At 43.6% G+C, this 18,952-nt stretch overlaps 1 protein-coding gene across 2 annotated transcripts in view; it reads right to left on the reverse strand.

Moving 5' to 3' along the window:
• The window catches only part of LOC308068623 (uncharacterized protein), a 38,088-nt gene extending 19,209 nt beyond the window's left edge, over positions 1-18,879 (reverse strand). Inside the window, exons 1-2 of one of the 2 annotated variants that reach the window (XM_080399529.1) lie at positions 577-18,879; positions 172-220 (exon numbers count right to left, since the gene is read on the reverse strand). The gene's annotated coding sequence lies outside the window, so the exon portion shown is untranslated. Of the gene's footprint in view, positions 1-171 lie in introns of both variants that reach the window. The other variant, XM_080399530.1, reaches the window with a different exon arrangement.
• Positions 18,880-18,952: the final 73 nt, after the last annotated feature.

Below are 18,952 nucleotides of genomic sequence, written 5' to 3' on the forward strand. Positions count from 1 at the left end.
CCGCGCAACGCTGCCGCGCAAGGGGGCTGCGCCGCGCAAGGGGGGCAGCGCTACGCGCACCCAGCGGCTGCCCAGCGCTGCCCGCGCGTTACATCCGGGGCGCCCCCGCCCCCCCTCGCTCCCTCTCCTGAGGTGCCCCCCGCCCCGCTGCGCCCTGCCCGCCGGCCTCACCTCCGCGCCTCCTCGCCGGCTGCCGCGATCAGCTCGACCGGGCTCCGTCCTGACGGGACACGGGGCGGGGGGAGAAAAAAATACCAGGGAAATAAATCAGCGTCTCGTCGCCGGCGTTTGGCCCGCAGCGAACCCGCCCGGCTGCGCCCGCTGCCCCCCGCAGGGCTGCCCTCACAGGGGTCACCGTGCCCTGCGCGCCCCTCACCCCAGGCCCTAAACGGGGACCCGCGCACCCCCCGCAGGGGGAGGGAGGGACCACCCCCCCGCAGAGCCCCGGCGGGCCCGCACCGCCCGCAGCCCGGCGGGCGCGGCGTGAGGCGGGGGGCGCTGCGCTTGGCCAGCGGCACCCGCCAGGGACACCCCCTCCCCGGGGCTGCACCCGCTCCCCCCCGGGCTCCCCCTCACCTCCCGGGGCCGGCGGCGAGCCCGAGCCGTCGCAGCCGGAGCACTGCCGGCCGGCCCGGGGGGCGGGCTGCGGGAGGGGCCGGCGGGGGTCGCGGCCCTGCGGGCCCGGGGCAGGAGCGGGGGGGCCCGGCGGGGCGCCCCGCAGCGCAGCGCCGGCAAGGAGCGCGCCGCGGTCGTTCCCTGCCGTGGCATCGCGCTGTTGTCCATGAGGAATATACAAAATCTTGTTTCTGGCGTGAACGCAGCCAGAAACAAACTTCTTTTTTTTTTTTTTTTGTGGTGGGCAGGGTAGCCCTGAGAGTTTGTTTCTGCACTCTGTTCCAAGCCCTTTTAAGTCAGCATTTAGCCCAAAGATCCCTCTCTCAACACGTTTCCCCAGGCCGTGGCCCCAGTGCTTGCCTGGACTTGTGACCTTGGCTTGCGGCTCATCTTCAGCTTCCACGGAGTTTGCCCCCCCCCCCACTTCTCCTTCACAGCTACAGAAGGCTTCATAAAACAGCCAGGAATGAAACTCCCCCGCCCACACATGCCTCGATTTTCCGTGTTGACATGTTTTCCTGCTTTGGGGTGGAGGCTACTACTTTTTCCTTAGTATTGCTCCTAACAAAGAGCCAGCGTCATTGTTTTTTCAAGTTACCGTAAGTGGAGGCCAATAGATACACCCAGTCCATAGCAATGCAAAGCCTGTGGCCTGGGCTATATGAATGATATGAATACCTTCAAACATAATACGCTATATGTAATGTATCTGAGCATGGTAGTAGTATATGCTTCTGATTTTTTCATGCTAGGACTTCAGGCGTTATTGAGAGGCCAGTCCACAGCTACAGTGCAGAACTTTCCCCAGACCCTCTTAATTGCCTCCTGCTAGGAATTAAATAAAAAAAAACAACAACAAAAACCCAAACCCCAAAACAAACCCACACATTTTTCATAAAAAGAACTCTGAGATCATTAGCTAACATTTGGAAGTCCCTCAAATTAACATGCGTGAAGGACCGTGGCCAAACTCCCACTGGCTCCCATAAAAGCAGTAATCAGTCCTTCAAGCAAGATTCTCTACAAAATAACACCCAGAAGCCCCTGCAGAAGGGATTGCCAATCTCACCATCTGACTAGATTAAAAACAGCAGTAACAATGTGATAATTGACAGGAGAAACTTCCCTGACAAGGAATGAATCAGTGTTTATTTTTAGCCTTTTCCCCAAATGCTTTATTTAAACAAAAGATTAACTAATTATTTCCGTCGTTATATTGTCCACACTGGGAACAGGAGGTGGCGGATCCTTATGTATCTGCGGGGAGCACTTTGTTTTGGCTCATCATTTGAGGTCTGCACCCTGGACGGGTGTGATTGTGTCAGTTGTCCTTTCGTTTCTAGTTCAAGCAAATATGAAAAGTATTAAGGTTTCACTAAATTCAGACACCCCATAATCGATATAGTTTTATTTCCTAAGTAGTAAGCCTCAGAAGAGGTTTCAGAAAATGTAAACTGATTTTCTCTGCATCCCACCTTTGATCCAAAGCTTCTCTTGGACAACAAGTCAGCATTAGTCCCGTCACTGCAACTGCCCGCTGCAGCTTTTTGCAATGAGAGAGCGCTCACATTCCAAGATCAGGTTGCTCCACCTGTGCACAGAGGCCAGCAATAAAATCCTACCTAGGAGAAGGCAGCTCACCTGAGGAAAGTCTGGCAAAAGGTTCATCCTTACGGGACAAATGCAAAGAAACAGTGTCAATTCCAAAGACGCCTAATAGTATCTGTGTTTCTGGTAATAAGCTTTTGGGTTCAGCTTTGTTTTGAAGGGGGACTGGAAGTTTTTTTCTTAAGTTTTGAATGAATCGTGAATTGCAGCGTGGGTGTCATTAGCAGAAAAGGAATCAAACTTCTCTGAAAATGTCTGAGGACACATTTTTTTTTTGCTTACCTGCTGTTCTGGTTTCAGCTGGGATAACATTAATTTCCTTCTTAGTAGCCAGTACAGTGCTGTGTTGTAGGTTTAGCATGAGAATAGTGTTGATAACACATTGGTGTTTCTAGTTGTTGCTAAGTAGTGTTTACGCTAAATCAAGCACTTTTCAGTTTCCCATGCTCTGCCAGTGAGCAGGTGCACAAGAAGCCGGGAGGGAGCAGAGCCAGGACAGCTGACCCGAACTAGCCAAAGGGATATTCCACACCACAGAGCATCATCCTCAGTATATAAACCGGGGGGAGCTGGCTGTGGCTGATCGCTGCTCAGGGACTGGCTGGGCATCAGTCAGCGGATGGTGAGCAACCACACTGTGCATCACTTGTTTGTTTGTTGTTCTCCACCCCCCCACCCCCCCCAGCCCTTGTATTTGATTCCTCTCTCTCTCTCCTCTTCATTTCAATTATTATTGTTGTTGTTATTATTATTATTAATTACTTTATTTCAATTATTAAGCCGTTCTTATCTCAGCCCACAGGTTTCACCTTTTTCCAATTCTCCTTCCTCATTTCATTTGGTTGGGGCAGGGAGGAGGGGAGTGAGTGAGCAGCTGTGGGGTACTTAGTTGCTGGCTGGGGTTAAACTACAATGCCCGCTATGGAACTAAGAAACACAAATGACCCTTTGTTTCATTGTACTGCATATCTATAATATGATGATTGCTACAAAGGATACAAAGAGCTGATTTACTGGTCTCTTATTTTCATAGTCTCAAAGCAATTGTACCACACCAAATTCATAGGTCAAATTATATTAATTTTAGTCCTGAAGAATGAGTCTCATTTTCAGCGTTCAGGTATTTATTCTCCAATGGAAAATGTTTGTGCAGAATTTCTTTTCCACACTCCTTAATATTTCAGACAATTTTGAATATGACTGCTTAGGATAGGCCAATTATAGGTGAAATAGTTTATTTGTACCATTACAGTGCGTATTTGATTATTCTTGAACAGAGTGAAATGTGAAGCAGAAGTAGAGGACCATAGAAATAATGGAAAATTATCAGTTGCTTTATATTCAGCCCACTGACCTCTTGCAGAGGTTAGAGGGAGAAACTCCACTGTTTCTCTGCTTGTAGGAGCAAGTCGAATCTTCTGTATGTCATCTTGCATGTTAGTACAAGAGATGCATCAAATGGAATTTTACCTAGAAATAAAAGTATCTTTTCTCCTGTTTCTACATCTCCTGAAGAGACCATTGCAGAAATAGCTTCTCGTTCAGATGAGTTCTCTGCCTTGCAAGTGTGTGCCTTGCAAGTATTACCTGGAACGGTGGCCCCATAACCCCAGATAATTCAATTCCTGTTGAGAAGTAAGATTAATGTAGAACGCTAACAAGAACATAGTACAAAATGGTTCAGTTTGTGGGCAATCGGGCCAAACAAATCCATGACGCATTCATAATCATTCATATGTATCTGCATTGCAAGAGACAGTTAACTACAAAGGAAAACATTACAGATGGTGGGGAGGGTGAAACAGGGAATAAGGTAGATCAGTAAAATCTGCATGAAATGCTTGGGGTTTTAACCAGAATTTATTTTACTGGCTACAAGCCAAGTCCAAAAAATAGGGATTTAGGGCAGAATTCAACTCCTAAATCTAAAACAGAGACGGTGAAAAAACGCAGTGAGCTGTGTCTGACCTTGCATCATGCCTAAACTCCCAGGCCACCTGACGTGTTTTTACATAAGCTACTCTGCTGTACAGAGCCCCTCTGTAAGTGACCAGGTCTGCACCCGTTCAACAGGGCTAAGCACCTTGGCACTCTTTCATCTCTTAGCTCAATCAGGCACTAAAAGATATGTGTTACTCCATTCAGGTCCCCAGAGTGGGCTCAGTTCAGGAGGTAATCTTCAAACTCCTGTAATGGATGCCAGTGGGACTGAGTCTTCACAACCCCAAATGTACCTGTTCCCTCTAAGAAGACATTTTTACGATCTACTAGAGCAAGTAAAGCATTTTTCCAGGAAGTGGAAGGTCTGAGTCCAGGGTCTCTTCTTTGCAGATCAGAGATATCAATAGTCACATTGATGTTTGGGTGCGTAAGTGCTCACCTGAAACCAGCTTCAAAGCTCGATCACTCTCAACTCTGTCCCCTGTGGAGGACACATCTAGAGTGGGTGGTGAAGCTCTGTACAAGGATGCTCAAATTAGCAGTGACGTGTTCCTATCAGAACTGAGTAATGCCGTGCCATCCGAAGCGGCTGAAAACCAGCAGACTTCATTAGCTGAGATGCTGCATATGTTGCGATGGTGGTACGTACTGCTCCTGAGGAGCTAGCCAGGAGCTCCCGCTCCAGCGTGTTCCTGCTTTTAAGCAACCAATAATCTACCTTTGTTGCCTAAACTATTTCAATATGGAAACCTGATTAATAATTCCTCTTTTTATTATTTTTTAATTTTTTTTTATCTTTAGCACAAATGTTCCTCTCAGCCTAGAAGCTTGGGAGTTTGCATTTGCAGCTGTTAGACTGGTAAGATATCACCAGTACCAGCTACTAGACAACTCTCCGGGAATGTCTTCGGTGAACACAGACGTGGGAATTGCCGCTGGATGGCACTCGAGTGTCACAGAGGGTGTAACTGGATGTGATTTTATTTGGCTGCAAATACAGGCAGCTTTTAAAGAGAAAGAACCAAGTTCACTTTGTCCTTATATTGTCATAAATTTGGAGTGGCTTCACGTAAGGCATTCAGTTTAATTTAGAGTTGCACCAGCATAACTGGGAGAAGAATATGGACCAGATGTTGAGAAGCAATATTTTGGCTATTAATTCTATTGATAAAGTTTTGAACAATTTTTCAAACTTAGATTCAAGGAGCAGGCATAGAGGCTGTGGCCATGAAAGTCCAAGAGCAACCAGCTTCAGTTCTGTGTTTTTATGTGCCACACTAAATTCCAGTAACCGACCTTAACGCCTTTCTATATGCCAGTGTTTTACCCTTAAGACTGCTATCTTATACACACTATTCTATAAAGACACACAAAAAAAATTTCTATGGCTGACTGTAAAACGAGAAGCTGTCTTCATTCCAAAAGTCAACATTTGAAGTCTTAGTTTTGAAGCTTCCAGTCTATATATTTAAAATGTTTGGAGAATGTTTCAATCATTTATAATCCCAAATAATATGCTTTTGTTTTGAATTATTTTTAAAATGGCTTAATTATTTTCATATAGAATAAAAATTCTGTGAAAGTCAACATTGTTTTCAGAAAGTATTTAGCTTTCTGAGAAGAAACTAATTTTGGTCTAAATCTGCTTTTTAAAAAGGGGGTGTTTATCTCAGTTCTCCAATGGAGCAGAATCATATCCACCATAACTCCTTAATAAAGATAACACATTTGGCTTAATGTGCTATACATGTGTTATGTATCAATGCAGTGTATGGGAGAATACCAAGAAATTTCTGCAAATACCTTTGAACATCGGAGAAATACCTTCATGAAATTTGTGCTTCTGCTCCTTTTCTGTGGTATAGATGGTGACACCTTTCTCCCCTGTAAAGAGTTTCAGTTCCCCCAACCCCAGATCTGTACAGTACTCTGAATGTTAGGAATGCCTGGCAAGTTCAAGAACTCTTGCAGCAAAGTCATCTTCTCCACCTTCACTTCCACCAAAACCAACAAGACAGCTCATAATCAATTTAAGCTGAGGCATTTTCTATTTTGGGGCTGGTAGCATATCTCTGGTTTCAGCCAGGGAAGGAAGTGCTTAGAGTGTTTTATCACAGCCAGCTCTTGTGATTTACTTGGCATAACTGGAAGAAGGAAATTGTGTAAATATGGGCTAAAGCTTATTCTTGGGAAGTGCACAGTTCCATGGGCTTGGGATCTTTCATGTATATTTTTGGTTATCACTTCTATGCTGTCACTTCAGTTCTCTATTTGTAGCATGAAAATAATATCTAATTCTGTGACGCTTGACAGAAGAGTTCCTGTATGTGTGCTAAATGTACTCAGAGGCAAACCTGGCAGGCTCGGTAAGAATATTTCAGCACACCTTTCCTGCCCTCTCTGGTTTTGATTTATTCTGAGGGTCATCATAGCCCTAGCATAATTTGATCACTCTGTGTAAATGCTCTAAATTAAGAATTGTCTGTTATGGCCAAGTAACACAGCAAACTGAATCTGTTCAGAGAATAGGATGGAAACTATTTTGTTCTCACACTTCTGCTCTTCCGTCCTTCCACTTTATGCTGGGACTTACAGCATCCAGAATTGACAGGAGGGTCTGCGATTACCCTGTAAAGAACCTGTGCCTCGCCCCGCTTTCTTTCATGTACTGTCACCATTTACTGAATAGCTAGTAGTTAACTTAATTTTAAAATCTATTTTATGGTGATGCCCCAGGGCTATGTTCTTATTTATGGTTTCTTTGCACTAGCTATTGTAGGTGCTGGTAGCTGAGAAAGACACTGCTATGGAGAGCTTACAAGCTCTAGGTAGCACAAGTGGAGGACCGAGATACAGGGTAATCGAGTGATTTGCCCAAGTTCACATGCTAAGTTTGTGGCAGTGTTAATCTACCTGATTTGATTATCTAAGGCACGTAGGCGCCAGTGCATGTTCTGGTTTATGTATTGGCCACAGGAATGCTAAACTGGAGAAGTTCCGTTGGAAAAATAAAGGAGGAAAAAAGAAAAAAGAGAAAGAAAAGAGGAAAAAAAAAAAAAAAAGGCATGCTTGGCACAACTTGAAGACTTGCAAGAAATTTCCACTTTCCCATTCTTCGAATACTTTGGAAATACATAAACTCTTGGGATCTGCATTTTAAAATGCTGTTTCAAACTGGAATAACATCTGTTAAATGTAGCCAAGAAACATCTGGTTTTCTGTTCCTGGAACCCCGAGCTGAGGCGGCCGTTTTCCTGTCAGCTATACCGTGGAGCGAAATTGGTTCAATAGGTCATTCTGTTCTCTCCATTTCTTAGTTCTCAGTTTCCTATTACAAAGATGGCCAACAATGAGAGTAAGCAGGAGGGGAAAACAGATTTTGTGTAATGCACATATTAGCCTTTGAGAAAAAAAACACATTTAGCTTCAGATTAGGTTAGATAACTGGTGAGAGCAGAGCTAGTAAGCATTAGAAAGAACACCAGGGACTATGTGGAACCATAAGATTTATTAGTCCCCAAGCGGTTTATCTTTCATCAGTGGAAATAACCATCTGATGCAAATCACACTGAAAACAATGCAAATCTCACATTGATGGTCACTGGGCTCTGGATTTGAGCCAGTCTGGTATTGCTGGTAGATGGCCTAGTGGAAGCTGGTCACCACCATTACACAGTATATTAATTGCAAGATTGTTGTTAACTATCATCTGAGCAGCTCTAGCCAGTGCAGTAAGTGAAGGGCCAGAAATGGCTGATGCACTGTATGCGCCATCTCTTCCGCAAAGTCTCACTCCGGTGGAGTCAACCTGCAGACAGCTGGGAGGGAGAACCAGAAGAAGAGTTCAAAGGCCTCAAGTAGAGAAGACCATAAGCATATGGTGTAGAGTTTAGTTCTTACATTCCCATCTCTCCGTGTTTTGACAATGCCTTGCACAAACAAATACGTTCTGGAGAACTGTGTAATTTTCCCACCCATCTTTTAAGAATAGGACCAAGGCTTAGAAAGGCATTTAGATGCTTATGCTCCCCCTGAAATCATCAGGCATTAAAAGCATAAATGACACCGAGAGCATGCACCATGATATGATATTTAATTAGCAATAAAAATCTGTATCATTCAAGCAGTGGCATTAAAATTAGGAAGCCAGTGACAAGGCGGTGGCAGAACCCTCTGTATGTATCCTTACTGAAAAATGGCAGCACCTTTGTTTTTCAGGACCAGTCTCAAAAGCAGCTGGGACAAGAAATGCTGTGACCTTCTGCCATGAACATTTTGATGATGCAAAAAGGCCAAAAGGCCATTGGAATCCTATTTCTTATACAAGTGTAGTTTGCCACCACTCACGTGACATGAAAATCAAAACTAATCTGGAGGAAGGGTTTCTCCAGTTCTTTCCTTAGATGTGACCTTTCCCTTACCAGTCCATGAATTTAAAATGCTGAGGCAGTGAATCCTAATCTGAGGAAGAGTTTCCAAAACAGAATTGGAGATGCAGCACTTTCTGTGGCAGGGTCTTGCAAAGTGTTGATGGTACAAATTAACTACTGGGGGTCAGGTCTGCGTGCACAGAGGAAACTTGCTAAAGGCAGATAGGGTGCAGGAAGGGAAAAGGGAGTTGTACAGCTCACAGGCAGTTGCAAGCAGCTTCCTGACACTATGTACTCGGTCAAACTTTTTGTTTCCTTCAGAGCAGTATTTACCTTTGCTTTCACTATTGCCAAGGTAAGTCAAATGTCTTTATTAGTATCGTGTCTGGTTTACGTTGGCCAGCATTCATGATCTGATACTGAATGACCACTCCCCAGCTAGTCTGTAATTATCTAAATACACATAGCGGTGTATGGTCCACCCATATTCCAACTAGACCACAGCCAAATGTATGCTTTAAATAAATAAGATCTAGTCTGACTGGCAAGAAAGACTGTGCTATTTTACTGCATGAATAGCAAAAAAAGTCAGTAATTACACGTCTATGGAAAATGCTGTGATCCCTGGGTTTGTAGCCTATTTTGCTCAATGCCGTCTTCATCTGTTTTCTCCCACTCACCTTATTTTTGTATTTGCTATATATACGCTTTGTCCAAACACAGATACTTTTGTTGTGTGTTTGGCACATCAGTATTTGGAATTGCCATGATTTCCAGAATCACACTCAGTGGTGTGATTCAAAGGACCAGCATTTATTACAGAAAAAGCCTGCATGCTGTGAACACAAACATGCTTCTACAGTGCTTGAGTTCCAGCTTAGTCCCACCGATTAATCATGGATTTTCTCCCATCTGGAGCTTTATGTAGGAACGATGGACATCTAGTGGCTCAAGGGAACATAGCAAAGGAAGTTCTTGGGCTCAAAAAGGTACATTGTTGTGTAAAGTAGACAATTCGGTAAAAATAAGAGTAAATCAAAGACTTCCTCAATGGTTGAAATGCAATTTAAATATGTGAAATTACTTTAGCCAAGAGTCGAATAATCTGGGGTGAATTTTATTTTTGTGTTTCTCTTTTCTTGTGAAAAGGTGAGCTGATTTTGAAACTTACGTAGGTTAAAATGTATTTGCTGCCTATTTTCAGGAGGACATAACATCCTCTTTCATTAGGAGAAGCTGGTGTACAGGATAGATGGATGAGAAACAGGAACAAATGACACAACACAGTCCTATACATTTTTAATTCCTCCAAATGAAAACATTTATTTTATGCGTGTTAATTCAGGATGTGATTAATTAGACTAGGTGATAGCTGACAATTTACAATGACTAGGAATAAATGTGAAGAGCAGTTAACTGGAGAACTTTCCTTTCTCTGTAATGTGTTTCCTACTTTAATACTTAAATAATGAGTTTCCCTAACAAGTAACTCTTTCTGAGTCATGTTTTCCTCTCTCTCCTTTGTTTTTATCCTAACCAATAACTACATGGCATCCCAAAAGCTTTTATTACAAAAAATGAGATGCACATTTGAGAAGCAAAAATATCTGCATCGAATTATATGCTGGTATGGTACGGTGAGCCTGTGTTTGTATTAGGTTCGCTGTTCTGTCTTTTTCTAATCTGTACAGAAGGTCCAGATGGACTATGTTAGTCTCTTACGCTGCTTGGACCAGGGACAGTGGTTGACCTCTCCTGGAACAACTAAAATTGAGAGACCAACATAAGGCAGTCAAGGGCTGTCATCTCTGAATGTCTCTCATTCCTATCTTAACCCAACAAAACAACTAATTCAACTTATGCAGGTGGAACTGGAGTATTTTGTCTGGAGCATATGACTAAAGGAGGCAGCTTACATATAAATAGAGAGGCTTGTCTGCAAATGAGAGCAAATAATTGCCAAATATTAAGACAAATAATCTGGACAGAGCAACAGGAGGTATTCTGTCTCACCTGAGATGCTGATAAAACCTGGAAGCCACAGGAGTGAGATCAGCCTGAGACAAGACGAATCACTTGTTATTTTGCAAAGATGTGTAACTCAGGAGGTTTTTTTAAGGGTAAGAAGTGACGATAAAGAAAACTCTTTGCTAAACAAGTGGACTTTGTGTTCCTTTTCCTTTCCAAACAGGCTAAAGTAGAAACTTGTAGCCTTGGTGAGATTAAGAAAGCCATGAATAAGGAAGCAAAGGGTTCTCGCATTCTGACACACCATACCAGCTCCATGTCCTATGCTAGGGTTCAAGAGAGGGATTCTCAGCCTAAGTATGTACCATTGAAATTATATAGGAACAGTAATTTAACACTGCTCATACTGCATTCAGAGCTTGGGACACAGAAATTCGGTCCAGTGTTTCAGGCTGATGTTGTGAGGGGCTGAATTTACAGAGTTTATTGTTTCATCAAGGTATGCTGGAAGCAGGAACTTTATTAACATCCTGCGAGTCATGAGCAGTGAACACGTGAACAATCTGATAGCCCCTGGATCAACAAGATCAATGAAAGCATCTCTTTAGAAAGAGGTATTAGCAGCCTTTGTTTTTGTGATAGAGCTTGCAGGTTTGAAACTCCCGAAGTTTTAGGTCTTCTATCAGGCACAAAATTACATTGCTGAGGTCCCATTTATCTCCAGATTTTTTTCAACAACAGTTCATTGTAGAGGAAGTTGCAATGAAGATAGCTTCCAAGGGATTTCTCTGTTTGGACCTCTTGTGAAGGCTATACTTAGGATGTGAACACAGATATACCGAAACCTGTGGATAACTGGCTAGCTGAAAAAGGTCTCATAGACATAGTCCAGCTGGCTGGACAAAAATGCACATCGCTCTCAGCTTATCTGAAGTAAAGCAAAAATATAACAGGAAGATTGCGGTGGGAAAAGAATGTTGCAGGTGGGAACAGATAACTACAGAAGAGAAACTAGGGGCAGGCTTGGTATTTAGGCAACTAACCAATAATGAGCTTAACTTTTGTAATATGTATGAGCTAATTATAACAAGGCATAAAAGGTGACTGTAAGGGACAATAAACGAAGTCTGCTGATCACTCATATTGAGTGACTGTGTCTTCCCTCCGTCGTAACAGAAACCCTAGTGCTGACAATGTTCAAACTGCATTTACCAGTATTAGGGGAAACTGAACTGAATTTGTTTCAGCTGGCAAATAATCAAGTCTATTTCAGACACTCCTGGAAAGGAATGGCAAAGCCAAGGTACACCTGACCATATGAAGTATGAATATTTATTGAATGAGAAGTTAATGAATTCTTAAATCTCTACTTACCTTTGCCACTGTGAGGTTCTGGTTACCACATTACCACTTTACCGATTAATAGGGCAGCACAAAGTTAGTCTAAAGTTACATGAGCTTTAGACTGAATAATTTCCCTTGTGAAAAGATTTAGGAAAAATCAGCAGTCCTGTACTGATCCAAGGTTAGATGAAAAGTGTGTTGGGGAAAGGTTGGAGTATACCTTGCATAGGTTGTGAGCAGAAAGGGTAAATGGGAGAGCTGAGACTCGGCACCTGACATCCTTCAAGTGTAAGGTCTGTTACAATGCTGGCAATCAGCCTAGGACTCCTCTGCTCTTAACTTCTGTTGATGTTGGAGTGCCAACAGCAAAAGAGCTATGACTACTCAACTCAGGCTTCCTCTTTGGCTGCCCTAGTGCTTTGCCCCTGGCCTTAGGCAGGGATGGGTACATATTTACTAACTAGTACAGGCAGACACAAATTTCCACTGACTAATCTTCCTCTGGCAAAGTGAGTCATCATATAGAAAAGGCTGTTTCTGCTTGTTCTCTGTTCAGATGATGATCCAGTCAGAGCTCCAAACAAGGCCAGGCCAGCAGCTTCAACACCTATGACTGTCTCTTTTCTCCCATTGTAACAGAGGGAAACTTGGAGAGATATCTGTAGCTTCAAGCTTTCTGCAGAGAAGGATCTTCCTTGGAAATTACTTTGAAAGAAGCTGGCAAGGATCCTGGTAAGAACTTAGCCTTTTCTGTCCGTGTTTCTCCACCTGTCAAATCGAGGCATAATCCTTCCCTGCTTCACAACGGTACTGTGAGGACTCATCAGTTAACATGTCTACATCACTAAACACGATTTCCTATTCTAAGTCACCTAGACTTTAGTTCTTAGGAACACAAACTCATCTCACCCTTCTTAAAGATCTTCTCCCTCTTTTCACGTAGTTGTCTTTGCTTTCTACTACTGCAAAACGCAATTGCTGTCAGTGTTGCTCTTGGACAACGGAGAGCAATTTTAACAGTCATGCTGAATTTTCCTGAGGAATTAAATGATCAGCAAAGGCAAAGAATTCTTCAATTTGTTCTTCCTTTTTATTAGTGTTGGAAAATGATTTATACGTCATAGTGCTCACTACTAAAATTTCCTATTTTTTACTAAAATATGCATATATTCATAAAACATCTTTTAGTCCAGATCTCTCTGAGAGAATTAATTGTGATTGAAACCGGAGTTATCTATAAGCAAACTCCAGTATAAATATTATGTGTTGTCTATGTTTGTATACTGCAGGACTTGTACCTCTTTCTACAAAAAGGCAGCTTTCTCTGGAATAGAACAGTAACATACCAAAATATCTGCACTGCCTTAAATGTGAGGCGTGCTACCCAACTGAAATTGCACAGGGAACGTAAGAAAGCAAAATGACCTGCAAGCTCCTGTAATCAACTTCATGCCAGAACTGGCAAGATATTTTTAGTTATGGCGCACTGTTGAAGATTAATTTAGGGATGTAAGAGGTACCCACTTCTGGAGGTGGTGACCATTTTAGTTATGATCCTGCTGCCTTCTCATCATCCAAGTTAGCCTCCCACACACAACCTTGTCTGACCTGTGAAACAGCCCTTTCTTTTGTCCCTCTCTGCCATGATCCCTTTAACTCCTGCTCGCCACTGTCTCCTACTGCCTTCTATAAAACGAAAATCTTGGATTTTCCTCATTTCCCCATATTATAGTTCCTTCCTACCCTTTTTCCAAGCTCCAAACCTATTCCTCATTCAGGTTTACTACCAGATGCTGCATAGTAATGTGGAGAAACATCCCAGCCTTATATATGCACACTTCATATGGACTTCACAGTGAGGTGGTCAAACTCTTAAACCAGATGCCCAGTGAGGCTGGAATATCCATCCTTGGAGATACCCATACCTGGACCAGGCAAGGTGCTAAGCAACCTGACCTAACTTTGAAGATAGCCTTATTTTGAGTGGGTAAAGGATAAGATGATCTCAAATATATTCTTCTAATAAAAATTATTTAATGATTCCATAATTCTAACTAAATCTTGAAGGAAATCTAATGTATTAAGTTCTCCCTAGGGGTGGATGCAGAACAAGTTGAGAGCTTATGGGTAAAGATAAAAGGTCAGGCCTGCATGGATGACACTGTTGTGGGTGTTTGCTACAGGCCACGAGATCAGGCAGAGGAAGTCAACGAGGCCTTCTACAGACAGCTGGAGGTAGCCTCATGGTCACAGGCCCTGGTTCTCTTGGGGGACTTCAACAACCCTGATATCTGCTCAAAAGAAACACAGCTAGACACAGAGTCCAGGGGGTTCCTGCAAGGCATCGATGATAACTTTTCAATGCAGGTGGTGGAGAAACCAACAATGTAAGGTATGCTTTTAGACCTTGTCTTCACAAAGGCAGGCTAGTTGGGGATGTGAAGGTTGGGGGCAGCCTTGGCTTCAGTGACCATGAGATGGTGTAGTTCAGGATCCTGTGTGGAGGAAGCAGGGCAGTAAGTAGGATTGCAACCCTGGAATTCAGGAGAGTTATCTTTGGCCTCTTCAAGGACCTACTTGGAGGAATCCCATGAGTTAGGGCTCTAGAAGGTGGGGGGTCCAAGAGAGCTGGCTAATATTCCAGCATCACTTCCTCCAAGCTCAAGATGGATGCATCCCCATGAGTAGGAGATCAAGCAAAGGGGGCAGGACACCTGCATGGATAAGCAAGGAGCTTCTGGCAAACCTCAAACAGAATAAGGAAGTTTGAGATTTATCAGTCAGTGGGGTTGTGGAAATAGGGGATGTGGAAAAAGGGATGAGCCGCTTGGGAGGAATATAAGGATGTGGTCAGAACATGCAAGGAAGCAACAAGGAAGGCTAAGGTCTGTTTGGAAATAAATCTAGTGTGAGAAGTCAAGGACAACAAGAAGGGCTTCATCAGGTACATCAGTAAGAAAAGGATGACTAGGGAAAATGTGGGCCCACTGCTGAATGGGGTGGGTGCCCTCGTGACAAAGGACACAGAGAAGGCAGAATTACTGAATGCCAATCCTGCTTCAGAGTTCACTGCCAAGGCCAGCCCTTAGGTTTCCCAGACCCGGGAAGCAGGAGAGAAAATCTGGAGAAAGGAAGACTCCCTTGGTGGAGGAAGATCGCGGTAGAAATCACTTAAGAAAACTACACACCCACGAATCCATGGGTCCCAGTGGGATGCACCCCCAAGTGCTGAGTGAGCTGGCACATGTTATTTCCAAGCCATTCTCTGTCATCTCTGAAAGGTCATGGAGAACAAGAAAGGTGTCTGAGGACTGGATGAAAGCCAATGTCACTCCAGTCTTCAAAAGGGCAAGGAGAACCCAGGAAACTACAGGCTGGTCAGCCTCACCTCCATCCCTGGAAAGGTGATGGAACAGTTCATCCTGGAGGTCATCTTGAAGCATGTGGAGGAAAAGAAGGTTATCAGGAGTAGTCAATGTGGATTCACCAAGGGGAAATCATGCCTGACCAACCTGATAGCTTTCTATGATGGAATGTCTGGCTGGGTAGATGAGGGGAAGAGCAGTGCATGTTGTCTACCTTGTCCTCAGCAAGGCTTTTGACACTGCCTCCCATCCATAACATCTTCATATGTAAACTCAGGAGGTGTGGACTAGATGGGCAGACAGTGAGGTGGATTGAGAGCTGGCTGGATGGTGGAGCTCAGAGAGTTGTGATCACTGTGTAGTTGAGCTGGAGGTCTGTAGCGAGTGGTGTTCCCCAGGGGTCAGCGCTGGGTCCAGTTCTGTTCAACTTATCTATCAGTGACCTGGATGAAAGGACAGTGTCCCCTCAGCACGTTTGCTGATGACACAAAACTGGGAGGAGCAGCTGATACAACAGAGGCTGCGCTGCCATTCACAGACACCTGGACAGGCCAGAGAGCTGGGTGGAGAGGAACCTATCAAAGTTCAACAAAGGCAAGTGTAGGGTCCTGCCCCTGGGGAGGGACAGCCCCAGGCACCAGCACAGGCTGGGGGTGACCTGCTGGGAGAAGGCCCTGGGAGTGCTGGGGGACAGTAAGTTGCCCACGGACCAGCAGTGTGCCCAGTGGCCAAGGCAGCCAGTGGGATCCTGGGGTGCAAGAGAAGGACCGTGGCCGGCAGGTGGAGGGAGGTGACCCTGCCCCTCTGCTCTGCCCTGGTGAGGCCACATCTGGAGCGCTGTGTCCAGTGCTGGGCTCCCCGGTTCAAGAGAGATAGGGAACTACTGGAGAGGGTCCAGCAGAGGGCTATGAAGATGATGAGGGGACTGAAGCAGCTCCCTGATGAGGAAAGGCTGAGAGAGCTGGGCCTGTTTCGTCTGGAGAAGACTGAGAAGGGATCTTACCAGGTCTACAAATATCTTCAGGGTGAGCATCAAGAGGATGGGGCCAGGCTCTTTTCAGTGGTGCCCAGCGACAGGACAAGGAGCAACAGGCACAAAGTGCAACACAAGAAGTTCTATCTGAATAAGAGGAAGAACTTCTTTACCTTGAGGGTGACAGAGCACTGGAACAGCTGCCCAGAGAGGTTGTGGAGTCTCCTTCTCTGGAGACATTAAAAACCTGCCTGGACATGATCCTGTGCAACCTGCTCTAAGAGAACCTGCTTTAGTAGGGGTTGGACTAAATGATCTCCAGAAGTCCCTTCCAACCCTGACCATTCTGTGATTCTGTGAAAATGGGAAGAGGAAGAACATACAAGAATCTGAGAGAAAGGTGGTTTTCTGGCAAGGAGGAAAAGGAATGCAAGAAAACAATCTAGAGCTGTGCACAGTTAATCTGCTTTTCATCTTGCTTGCAGTGACATAATTGAGGGTGAAGCCAGATGGATGTCAGAATCAGTAGAGAACCAAGAAGAGAATCAACACTAACATGCCTGTGGTTTGTCTAGGCTCCCTTCATCTGTCTGGATTCAAGGCCTGGTTACTAATGTGTGTGTTGTCTTCAGAATATCTTCAGCTGGAATATTCCAAGGTACCATCTGGTTTATTTCCTGCAGATTCAGATTAGGAGCACCATGCAGGCAGTAGCCCGCCTCCTCAGAGCCCGGGCTGAGCAATGACCCAAGTGCTGCAGCCAGATGCATGCTGTAGACTAATACTGTAAGGGGACTGGAGAAGAGCAAGAATAGACCAGAGGTACCCCTGCTCCCTTCCTAGCAAACAGTGGTTCCAGCTCTTTCATCCTCTGAACATTTAAGAGTATGGTTTGCGTTCCAGTGTGTGAATACATGAAATGTCCAACTCAAACCTGGAGCAGTGACAAGTCTATGCTGTCGTAGGAAATCTTCTGAAATCCGGGTAATCACCTATAAAGGTTTTATAGTACAACCAAAATTCAAAGAGAAAGCAGAGAAAGAAAAATGTAAATTAAAATTGTATCGCAGTTTTTGAGAAGGTCTTCCCAAATTCTATGAAAGTTAATTTATTAGTGATCTTTATTCACACTCCTCAACGTCATGAACAATTCATGTTTGCCCAATTTGAGATGTTACTACCCTTTGCTACACAGAATAATTGAAGATCCAAGTAGTTAAAAAAAAAATCCCTAGAATCTGTATGAAGAAAAAGGTTTTGTGTTCCAGTTTATTTTACTACTACTGCCAGGTTATTTGGGAGACACATCACCACTAGATAAACAAGCATTGATAATACCAGCATCTGTTTAATAAATATTATATTATAAAGTATTGTTCTTCCACTGTCCTTTTAAACAGAACAAGTTCCTGAAATTGAAAGTCCAGTAACAAAGGGCACAAAAAGAACATGAAATCTGGCAGCAAAATAGTGCTTTTTAAACAATAGGCTTGCAAGAGCAACACCCTGTTGTACAGCTCAGTAGAAGGGTACTGACAAATAGTGGAACATAAAATGCCCCATCACTAAACTCTTTAACATGATAAAGGTTCCTAAAACCCAAGCCATTAAACCAAAACCCAATACAGCAGCTTCAAAATGATGCTGAATAATAATATATCACTTACGGGTGGCCTTAATGCTGAATCTGGGATGAATTACATGAAAAAAATCACAGGAAATTTTTAACACAAAAAAGAAATCTGAAAGGCAAACACAATGACTGCCATAACAGAGAGTTTAGCAATTCCAAACACAACATAAAAATGTTGTGTGCTTGAAGGCTGTGCTAAATTTTCCTCTGAGAGTGTTTTATGGGATTGTAACAGAAACAAAAATATCCTGACAACTTGAAAGAAAAATGAGTGACTTATTAGACCAATTGATAAAGCTGGAAAGAATAGACAAGCTTCCAGGCATGCAGGTGCTTCTTTGGATCTGAAATAGAAACGGCAAACTTCAAAGCTAAATCCAGGTTAGGAACAATTGTGCTGAGTTAGGACATCTGCTTTGCTTCAAATGTTTATTAATTTCTTTTTTAAAGGCTATAAATGATGACCTGGGAAATAAATTTATAATAATATAGCCCAGTAAATGGATTATTATTTCTAAAGCAGGCTTCAATTAGAAAGGGATCTAAGGAGTAAAATTTACCCCAGCAAATCTGCACAAAATCACATTGACTTTCCATAAGATTTACAAGCCTGTTTGCTTACATTGCTTTAGAAAATATTAATTGGATTCCTAAGTCACTTAGATGCTTTAGAAGATTTTACTTTCACTGAAAAAGGCAATAAACAAGTCAGGGTACTGCCAAGGAGTGGATACACATGGGTCCTTTTTGCTTATGCAAACCCTACTGTGGCTGCAGAGCCAGCTATGCTGGGCACTGGTGTATTTGCCCGAACAGACCTGGTAACAAGCTCAAAATTTAAGATCTGATATAAGCACAGACAACAGACAACGCCAGGCAACACTAAGCAATGCTCTGAGGTGGCTCAGCTGTAACACATCTCTTACGCTAGTCCTGGTGATGATGTAAATATTGTTTTCTAAGTCTGTCATTTGTATTACTGAAACTTTTCACTAGAGAGGGTAGGGAAGGTGAAGCAGAAAAGTAATTTTCTGTTATTGGCCATTCAGGAATTTCCAAGCTGTTACTTTTTCAATTATCTACAGCAGTTTCCTTGTTTTTAGAATGAGTGCATGATATCATATCCTGAGCCCTT

Source organism: Falco punctatus, assembly GCF_963210335.1.
Source record: "Falco punctatus genome assembly, chromosome: 8".
NCBI lineage: Eukaryota > Metazoa > Chordata > Aves > Falconiformes > Falconidae > Falco > Falco punctatus.